Below are 10,252 nucleotides of genomic sequence, written 5' to 3'. Positions count from 1 at the left end.
CAATTCAGTCCGGTTGGGCAGCATCAGGGGAAGGGGGCAGGGAGGAGGGAAGGTGCGGCGGGGAGTGCTACTGGTTTGGAAAGAGCCCGTGCTCCTCTGCAGCACTGCAGTCTCTTTTTCCTCCGTTGTCTGTCGTTTTAAATTCAAAGTGGAGGAGATCTATCAGCGATCCTGGCCCAGGGTGTTCCCAGAGAAAAAGTCACACCTGAGATGGGGATGTTAATCAGACCGAAGCAATTGAAAAGGTGTTAGGTGGGCTGTGCTGTAAAGTTGAGGGCACTTAGGGAGCATGCTCTAATACCGTGAGTGTTCTTTACAGAGCTGTGCACGGAAAGCCATCAGGACAAGAGGCCTGAAAGAGGAGCTGGTCCGCACGGAGGAAGTGTGCTGTCCCCCCAGACCATGATTCTGCAGCTAGACATGAACGACGGGAGGTGCTGACTGTCCTGCCAGGACTCCGTCCCCCTGTCCCGCCTCGTCGGCACCGAGAGACGCCAGAGCCGCTGGCGCAGCTGACAAAAGCAACGGGTTTTATTTTTGAGAGCTTGAGAGGAGGGCAGGAAATGATGAGAGACTTCTCTTTTTCAGCCAATATTCATAACTATTTTTCTTCCCCCTCACCTACCCGTAAGTTCTGCCTCAGCTGTGCTGCCAGTTGCCTCATGCTCGTTGGTGTATTCCCTGGGGTCTTTCTGCGGCGTATTCCGCAGAGAGAGTCACTCCCAGCACCGTGACTGGGTGAAATGCTTTTCTAAAAGCATTTAAGCACGGAGCTTTTCTGTCTGGCACTCGGAGGCCTGCTCCCCTTGCTGGCCCTTAGGACTTTTTTCCTCCCGTGCACAGCCATACTGACCAGGGCCTGCCTGGTTTTGGATATAAACCTGTGTCGAAGCAGACGGCTAACTTTGTTTGTCACAGCAAGGAATAGCCCAAATCTATTTCATCAGCCTAGTGTGGAAGGTCTCAGGGCTGCAATGAACACTTCAGTCTCCTCCCTCTGTCACTCTCACTGATCTCGAATGTGGTTACTTTGATACTTAAAAAGACACGGTTTGAAAAGCCAGCTTTGCAGAACCTTCTGCCCGGTCAGATGCTCGCACAGGCTGCTGAAAACGAGCCGGGAGGCGAGGGAGGCCGAGACACTCCAGGCGCTGGCTGCTACCTGTTCCGAGAGCTCTGTGAGAAGCCCCCGCATGCTCGGAGGCTGCAGCAGGAGGCGGCGGAGCCAGGCCGGCTGCGGGCAGCGCGGCAGGACGCTGGGCCGGCAGCCCGGCCCCGGCCCTGCGCAGCGGCCGCTCCTCCAGAGCGGGGAAGGCGAGGGGAGCGCTGGAGCCCTGCGGCCCCGGCAGGAAATGTGCGGGCTCGGGCGGCGGCTGAGCGCTGCTCGTGTGGCCGAGCGCGCAGCCGAGGGAAAAGGCTGCCTGAGGCTCCCGGGCTGTGTGCGGACTGAGCCGCCGGGCCCGCGGAAGGGAGAGGGGCCACCCTGCTGAAGGCTTGGCCAGGCGGAAGGTGCCGAGGGGTGCTAGGGGCTGCAGGGGTCTGGGCAGAGCACAGAGCAGGAGCTGAATCTTCGCAGCTGTGGGTCGGGGGCCTCCTGAAGCAGCACCCTTGGAGGGCAGCCCTGTCACCGTGCGCACTTGGGTGACGACCCTGGGTGCCCGGAGGGGCAGATTGTCACCTCTGCTCTGCCTCGGACACAGCACAGATTCTGGCTGCGGGCGCTGTGCTCGCCGGAACAGCTTGCTAAGTCGTAAACCTGGCTTCCCACAGCCTAAGAGCATCCTCCCATGGACATTTTAACAGGAGGGGCCCATTATAGCTATGTTGCAAAGTAAACAAAACAGGAATTCGTGGGGTTTGGGGTTTTTATGGGGTCTCTAGCTGGAAATAGTCAACTTCAGTATACAATGCTTGCTTTTCCAGTCTCTCTTGAGAAACTTAAAAAAAATAACCTCAGGTTCATGTCGTGCTGTTTTGATGCTATTAAAACATTGAAAAAGGTCAAATTGATTCCTTTGCTTTTGATAATTTCTGGGAGAAAAGGTAGATTGGAAGACAGGAATTTAAATCACTGAATAGTCTGCTTCCAACAACTACCCACCAAGAAGAAAATACTGTGTATTAAGTGAGCCTATTGCTAGACATGGAAGTGTTCTGAAAGTGCAAGCAGAAGACAGAATGCTAAAGAATCTAAGGCTTTCTCAGAGCTCAAAAGCAGACATATTCAATATTTTAGCTGTTACATTTCCTAGATTAGGTTTCCTACTATTAAACTAATACTCCTCTACTGATTGTAAAAAAGGATGGTGGGTCACAGTCTCCAAACACGTAATTAACTCTAATCAAATAAATGGAGAGGATCAGAATCTGGGTAGCATCAGAGCCCAGCATGGCCCAGAATCTTTCCAGATCAGGTGCTTAATGCCTGCAGAAGCACAGTACAATATTCTCCCGAAAATCCTTAGTTAGCCAGAGGTTGATTGTTAAGTAAGCACATCCCTTTGTTGACATTCTGCCACACACACAAATAGATGCTGCGGTAAATCCTAGCTGCCAAAGGATTTTTCATCCTACCATATTTTGCTTTCAAAGAGTTTTCAAATCTCCACTTGAGAATTTACCACAAACCTCGTATCAGCTGCTCTAGATAGGTGTTTTCACCATCATATTTCAGTGGCCTTTAGAAAGGTTTCCATCCATGGTTTTAGGAAGCAAGCCTGTCGATGCAAGAATGTGTAAACATGCATTTAATCTCGCTAGTCAGCAGGGCCTTTGTGCATCGACTGCTAGATGCCCACAGCAGATATTCAGAAGAGGAGAAGTACATGAAAGAGGGCTGGAAATGTTTGTACATTTTCAACCCCCAGGCCTCAGTGCACAGCCCAGGAAGTTTCTCATTCAGAGCAGCCCTGGGTAGAAGCCCCACTAGCCACAGGGTCTGGGGAGGGTTTGGGCTGCATGAGAGGAGCTGTACACCCTGGGGTGCCACATTTGTCTCTAAAATGGGTTTTGTGATAAGGGACTGGGGCAGCAAAGACTCCCTAACAGCATTTTGCTCGATTTTCACAGTGTGGATCAGAAAGAGCTGGGACATTCAGCTCACCACAGTGGACAGTCAACTGTCCCCTAGACAGGAGGCTGTCCTGTGGGTGGCTCCCTGACCTGGCCCACGAGCTCAGGTCCTGCTGGAAGGGGCACCATGTGTCTGGGGACCAGGGCCAGGAGGGCGGTGCAGGGGTGGGAAGGGATGTGTGACATCAGTGACACGTGGTGCAGGGCTGTGGCAGAGCAGCTCACAGGGGCAGCCAGGGGATTTCCCACGCAGCACCTGCAGCCAGGCCCACTCAGATGCCAGGAAGGAGCAAATGACAGGCGGGCACGCACAGAGATCACACACTGGTTCTGATGCTCAGGCTTTGCACCAGCACATCATCCTCAGACCCAGCTGGAATGGTCTCTGACAAAGGGGAAATGGCCAGATCGTGACAGCGGGGCAGGCCCTGTGAATTGCATCATCGTTTGGGTCACTCCACAGTGTCTGGTCACAGAATCACAGAATGAGCCAGGCTGAAAAGTGCTCTGAGCCCATCAGGTCCCAGCTGTGACCTCACAGCTCCCCACAACTAAACCCTGGCACCGAGTGCCATGGCCAGGCTTTGTTAAACCCCTCCAGGGATGGTGACTGCACACCTCCCTGGGCAGCCACTCCCTGCCCAGCCCCTCTTCCAGTGGGGAATTTTCTCCCGATGTCCAGCCTGGCCTTGCCCTGTGCAGCTCAGGCTGTGTCCTCTGGTTCTGTGCAGAGCCCAGCCCCACCTGGGCACAGCCACCCTGCAGGAGCTGCAGAGAGAGGGGTCACCCTGAGCCTCCTCTTGTGCAGGATACACACCAAAAACCCCCAGCTCCCTCAGCTGCTCCCCCAGCTGCTCCTCACAGGGCTCGTGCCCCAGACCCCTCCCCAGCCTCGCTGCCCCTCTCTGGCCACGCTCCAGCCCCTCCACGTCCTTCCTAAACTGGGGCCCAGAACTGGACACAGCACTCACAGTACTGGTCAGTGCCAGCCTGGCAACCTCTTCCACAGCAACTCCACCTCTGCTCAGCACCAGCATGTTTCTGGGGACCATTTCCTCTGCTTTGCATTCTGCCAAGACACTCACAGTCCAGGCCAGACCCCTCCTCCTTGCTGATCCTCTCCCACCCCAGCTGAACTGCTGCTTGCCCATCACGCTGCTCTCTTGCACAGCACTGCTTGGCAGGGCACTGCTCTGCCTGCCACCAGGGTCAGAAAAATACCTGTTACATGGAAATGGGGGGGAAAAAAAAAGGGAAAAGAGGCACTTATTATATATACTTTATCACTGGTTTTACTGTAACAGGTTGGGAAGGTTTCTTGCCTTTTCATGTCAAGGATTAACTCCCCTTTTTTGCTTCTGCAGCATTTCTGTCACCTGTTCCAAAGCTACAAGCCTGTTACACACTGCCATGCAATAAAACAAAGCATTTTCTTCCCCTGGAAATGCTTCTGGATGCTGTTTCAATCCACTGGGCCTTGAAGAGTGTCCAAAGTGGCAGCAACAGCTCCCAGAGGGCCCAAATCCTGCTGTGTCCTGGCATCTCCCATCCCTTCACCTCACTGCTGGGAGCTGGGGGCTCCCTGCTCCCGTGGTGCACACAGCAGCTGCTCCCCCACACACGAGCACGGGAACAACGTGTGCATGGGATTACACACGGAGCTTCTCCACGGAATCCATCCCACAAGGGGCCTGCAGGGTGCTGGCAGAGGCAGGGTGTGCAGGGGCAGGCACTCTTATTGGTCCTGCTGCCCACAGCAACAGGTCAGGGTGTTTTCAGTTCTTGCATTCCTTTGAGAATCATTACCACATGAGATTGTTTTTCTCCTCTCCTTAGGTATTTTTGGTGTGATTTCTCTTTCTTTATTTGCATTCTCTTTGATTCTGCAGGGGTGGGGGCTGTGTTTGGAGCAGATGACAAAGAGCTCTGCTCTTTCTCGTCACACTATAAATGGTCATTAGCTGGGGACTTTAAGAACAATGCAGAAATCTACTTCATTAACTTCAGATTCTGCTTACCTCCAATTATACACCTCTATGAAAATTACCAAGTGTGAAATATAAAAATGTTGTCTTGTAATTGAAACGTTTTTTTTAGGCAAATTTTGAAATCAATAAGAAGAAAATTAAAAAGGAGTGGTTTGATAACACTTACCCTGTTTGCTCAATATATATCTATAACCACCATGAAAAGCCATTTGCTTCATGGTATGTTCTGCAGGAAAGAATGCTGAACAGATCTGGAGGGGCACTTTAGACAAGGGTATGATATAACAGCACCTAGGGAATGGCTCCAGGGCCAGAGGGCAGGGCTGGCTGGGATCTTGGGAATGGGAATTGTTCCTGGCAGGGTGGGCAGGCCCTGGCACAGGTGCCCAGAGCAGCTGGGGCTGCCCCTGGATCCCTGGCAGTGCCCAAGGCCAGGCTGGACACTGGGGCTGGAGCAGCCTGGGACAGTGGGAGGTGTCCCTGCCATGGCTGGGGTGGCACTGGGTGGGATTGAAGATCACTCCCAACCAGAACTGTTCCATGATTCCACATTGCTCCCTGGAGAGTGCTCTATCACTGACCAAACTGGAAGAAAAGATTCACTTTCCACCACCTCTGTTTCTCAGCCTCAGAGATTTCTTGGAACTGTGGCTCCAGGGATGAAACAGTGTCCAAAAAACGCCCAGGTGTGTTCCTGTCCTCATGGCTCATGGCAGCCTCGTGGCATGAGAGAGACTGAAGATAAACCCTCGTATTTAGCGTCACTAAAGCGGAACAAAACATTCTTTAGGGGAATTTCCTCACTGCTTTTACTGCTCCGCTCTGATATTTACTTCGCTCATTAGTGCTGCTATTTTAGTTCTGTCTCTATTTCTTGCCCTGTGGGGTATGCATTATTTTGAGTATTGTGACCAATTTGGGGGAAGTTTTTTCAGAAGTTTTGCAGCGAGGCGCATGGGACGTCATTAAACACTTGTTTCCCAAAGGACAATGCCAGTTGCCCTGCTGGAAGTCCCCTCTGGAGGCTCCACGTGTGACAAAGATCTTGGGTTTTTGATAGGGCTGCCTTTTTGTCTTTGCCTCCCTGCCCGTAGGAGTTTCCAAAGAAATCAGACACAGAAGCCCCAGTCCAAAGTGCTCCCACACCAGAGGACAGGTGGAACCTGTCACCTTGGTGTCCTGGTCTGGTCAGGGGGTTGGTGAGTCCAGCTGGGTGTGTGCAGAGCACCTTGGCATGGGTGGCCAGAGGGTGCTTTCCCATCTCTCTGCCTCACTGCCTGGTCCAGCAGAGAGGACCACAGGCAAGCTACCACAGTGGCACTCCTCAAAAATAGATCTCAGCCTGAGCAGGGAAGTGTGGTTGTACCAGATGGACAGTGAGGGAAATTACAAGGAGAATAGTGGGTTCAGTCTGGAAAAATAGGCTCTAGTGTGGAAGAGAGTGTTGGTGGGATTTGGGGTGGAGGGCATGCTAAGATCTGCCAGGTGCATGTGGTCAGGGTAAAAAGACTAGGTGATGAACAAGGTGAAGATCAGAAACCTTCCAGTGCTGTTATTTTACCCTTTTGTCTTGGATCTTTACACACTTTTTCTGAAAGCCCTGCCACTTTGGCTCCTGCGAGGCTCCTCAGGCTGCCAGCTCTCTGCAGAGAGACCAAGGCATTTCACAAGGGCAGGGCTGCAGGGAAACCTTCAAGTGGCAGCTTCTGGGCATGCAAAGTTCACAGTAAGTAAGGGGGCTCCTTGCTGGAAGGGAAAGCTGGCTTTTGCTGACCACGTTGGCGTGCTGTGACGGGTGACCCGGCAGCTCTGACTGCTGAGGGTCCTTCCTTGCCTGCAGAGGTGGCACTTGAGGGTGGCAGTTCTGATGACTGCCGTGGCTGGGGGCAGCAGGAGGGAGCAGGGGCACCCTGGAGGGCAGAGCGAGCCCAGCCCGTGTGCCCCTGGCACCCAGGGTGGCAGTGCCTGTGCCAGGGTGAGGGGAGCACACCCCTTGTGCCTCACGTTGCCTCAGCAGCAGGGACAGCCCGTGCTGCAGAGGGACAGGGCACGAGTGGGGCAGCTGGCCCCTTTCCTCCAGCCCTGCTCTAATCCACACGGGCTGGCAAAGGTGCCACAGGAGGAGAGGGCTCGGCCACAGCCTGCCCTCCTGGCACCCTGGCAGGCTTCCCCAGCAGAGACACTCCTTCTCCTGCTCCTAACACTGTGGGCTGGGGTTTTTTCCAGAAGAATACTGCTAGCAGGCTTTCTCCACCCATCACAGCGTTCTCGAGGAGCAGTCCTGGTGAGATAGCAGACCTGAAATGCAGATCCTTGTCCTGTACAGGTAAGCCACCCGGCTCTCATACTAATTAATTATATGAACATGGTGAATCCTGCCTTGCAGCCGGGTGAAATTCAATCTAACAACTTCATTTTCTCCGGTTCAATACCAGCATTTAAAAATATAAAATTCCAAGTATGTAGTACAGTCTTAATCCAACCTTCAGGATGGAGGCCTGAAATTTTAAAACCACACAGAAAAAAAAAAAAAGGACTTTCCTACTTGCTATATTTGCAATCTGAATATAGCAAATGATTTTAAAAACAGAGTTGTACATGTATATCAGATATCATTTGAAGTAATGAGTGTATTTTTCTAATTTTCGCAATGCCAACCTAACAACCCATTTCCAATATCATGCATAATAATTAATTTGTTTTCTGTATAGTAATAAGATTAACAACTTCACATTTACACGGGGTACTGAGTTATGTTCAAATAAAATAAGTTCTAATGAGAAAAATTGGAAGTGGCAGCAAATCAAGGTTCCACTCAGCAATCCAAGTTTATGTGTGTTTGTCTATCTTTCCTGCATGATTTTTGTCAAAGTTCCACTGTAAACAAGATAATTTCTTTCATGTTGGGTTAGCCTGGGCAAACATGTTTAATGAACAACAAATACATTGTAAACATTGAAATAAATCTAAATACCTCAGAAAACATCCTGGAAGCTATAGGGTGATTCAACAGACAGTATGCTAAATAGGGGCCTCACTGTGTGAACTCCCCACAGAGAGAGAGCTCACACCCCCCCCCGGCATCATTTCAAACTAACTCCTAAATGCTTTATTTTAAAAGACCTGCCCATATAACGTGCATCTCTCAAAGTGTCTTGTTTTTGTCAATCAAACTGGGGAATTTGCTTTCCTATCAGTAAAATATTGAAACAGTAGCTGAAACTAGTGAATTCTAACTAAACAGGACAAACACTAGGGAGATTTGCAGCTTTTTCTAGAGATGGATATTTATGGCAGAGCCCGTGCTCCAACACTCTGCAGCGCCTGCCTGAAGCTAAACCCCCAGGATTTGTCCTAAGAGCCGTTTTTCCAGCACTCCCAGCTAAGCTGACATCCCCCAGACGCTGCAGTAACAAGGTGAAGAACGCAGGGATGAGATGCTCCGAGTGTTTGCGTGCTGACACCGAGGAGGCGCTGCCAGCTGCTGCCCTTCTCGCTGGGCTCTGGCCGCTGCAGAGCGGGTCAGCTTGTGCTGAAGGGCTGGGCACAGCCGGAGCCCCTGTCCCAGCACCCTTCCCAGGGCACAGCGAGCCCGGCCACGGCGCCAGGGCAGCCCCAGCCCGGCCCAGCCCGCAGATGGAGAGCGGTGAAAACGGAGCAGCTGCTAGCAACTTGTTTGTGTCGTTTCCGGTACACTTGTTTCCCTGCCTAATTATAGGAGGCTCAAGGTTCACTGCCCAACTGCACGGCCATCACTTCCCACAAGATCTTCAGCTGCCGGCACCTTCACGAGATTTTGAAAGTTTGGGCTGAGATTTTCCATATCCTGCATGTGACACAGACTATGGCTTGCCTTTTGGGGTTTCTGTTTGCTTGCCTCTTTGTTTTAGAATAGGCTTTGATTAAACCTCTCATTTCTTAATGACACAACAATCACAGAATCATAGATTATTCTAGGTTATGATTCCACAGAATCATTGATTATTCCTAGCTGGAACAGATCCACAAGGCTCAGCAAAGTCCAGCTCCTGACATCCACTGGTGTAATCCTGAGACAACTTATTTTTCACAATAAGTTTGTTTCAGAACACTGCTTTGAACATTTCTGCCATGAGAACTTCACATTTTTGGGCTCGGGGACTCCTCCAAGTGACACATCTACCTTTCCCCAGAGAAAGCTGTACATGCTTGAGGACACTGTGACCTGCTGGTTCCTGTGTGATCTGAGTTCATTAGATCTCTGGCTGCTCAAACCCCCAAATTCTCACATACATTGAGCAGCATCTACATTCCACGTCCTACTTCTCGCCAGCCCAGCCGTGTGTTGGCTTCGTGGGCTCAGTGAGGAGTGTGCTTCAGCCTGCTGTGAATGGGGAGCCCTTCAGCCTAGGCTTTGGCCTCCCAGGGAAGGAAGCAAGGCTCAGCAGCCAAAAGACTTTAGATCCTTCCCCAACATGGGACTGTCATATTCTGAGCACACAGTGCAGCCTGTCTGCCCACTGACAAGCAACCAGTGTGTCTCTCTCCACCACAGAGCAGCCTGAGAGGCTTTCAGAGACATTTCTCATCTGCTGTGTGAGGGAGTTCAACTAAACAGAGCCACTATTTGCTTCCTCCACCTCCTCCTAGACTCATAGAGTAATTTAGGTTGGACAAGACCCTTAATAGCACTGAGTAGAGAAAACTCATCACCTTACTCCAGCACTGCCATATGAAGCCCTGCCACCTCTGCTCTTCTGGGCCACCCTGCTGTGTGCAGTACCTGAACAGCCCTGGTCACATGCAGAGATCAGCAATTTTTCTGAATTCCGTTGCTGAAATAAGTAGCAGCTCAACTGGATGCTCAACAGGATGTTGAGCTAGTTGTGTACTACCTATGTCTGCAATGGAATTAGATGGAACTGCATTGTTCAAAAATTGCTCCATGTACATCATCATGACATCCCTGTGCTGGCAGAGGTCTTTACCACCCTGCTTCCTGCCAGCTCAGGGGTGGTGGCAGCCCTGTGCCCCCAGTGCCTCCTGCCAGCTCAGCAGGCACCTCTGGCTGGCTTTCCACCCCCTGGCAAAGGGCACAGAGCCTGGCCTCCCCAGAGATGTGCTGCCCTGGGCCTGCTTTGCCTAGGCTTAATACGTGCTGCCACAGGAGACACGGTGTTCTGCTCCTGCAGTGTCCCCAGGGATGGGCTTCT

This window comes from Passer domesticus, chromosome Z (assembly GCF_036417665.1).
Source record: "Passer domesticus isolate bPasDom1 chromosome Z, bPasDom1.hap1, whole genome shotgun sequence".
Classification (NCBI taxonomy): Eukaryota; Metazoa; Chordata; class Aves; order Passeriformes; family Passeridae; genus Passer; species Passer domesticus.
The sequence above is the reverse complement of the archived record's forward strand: the minus strand, read 5'-3'. Positions refer to the sequence as shown.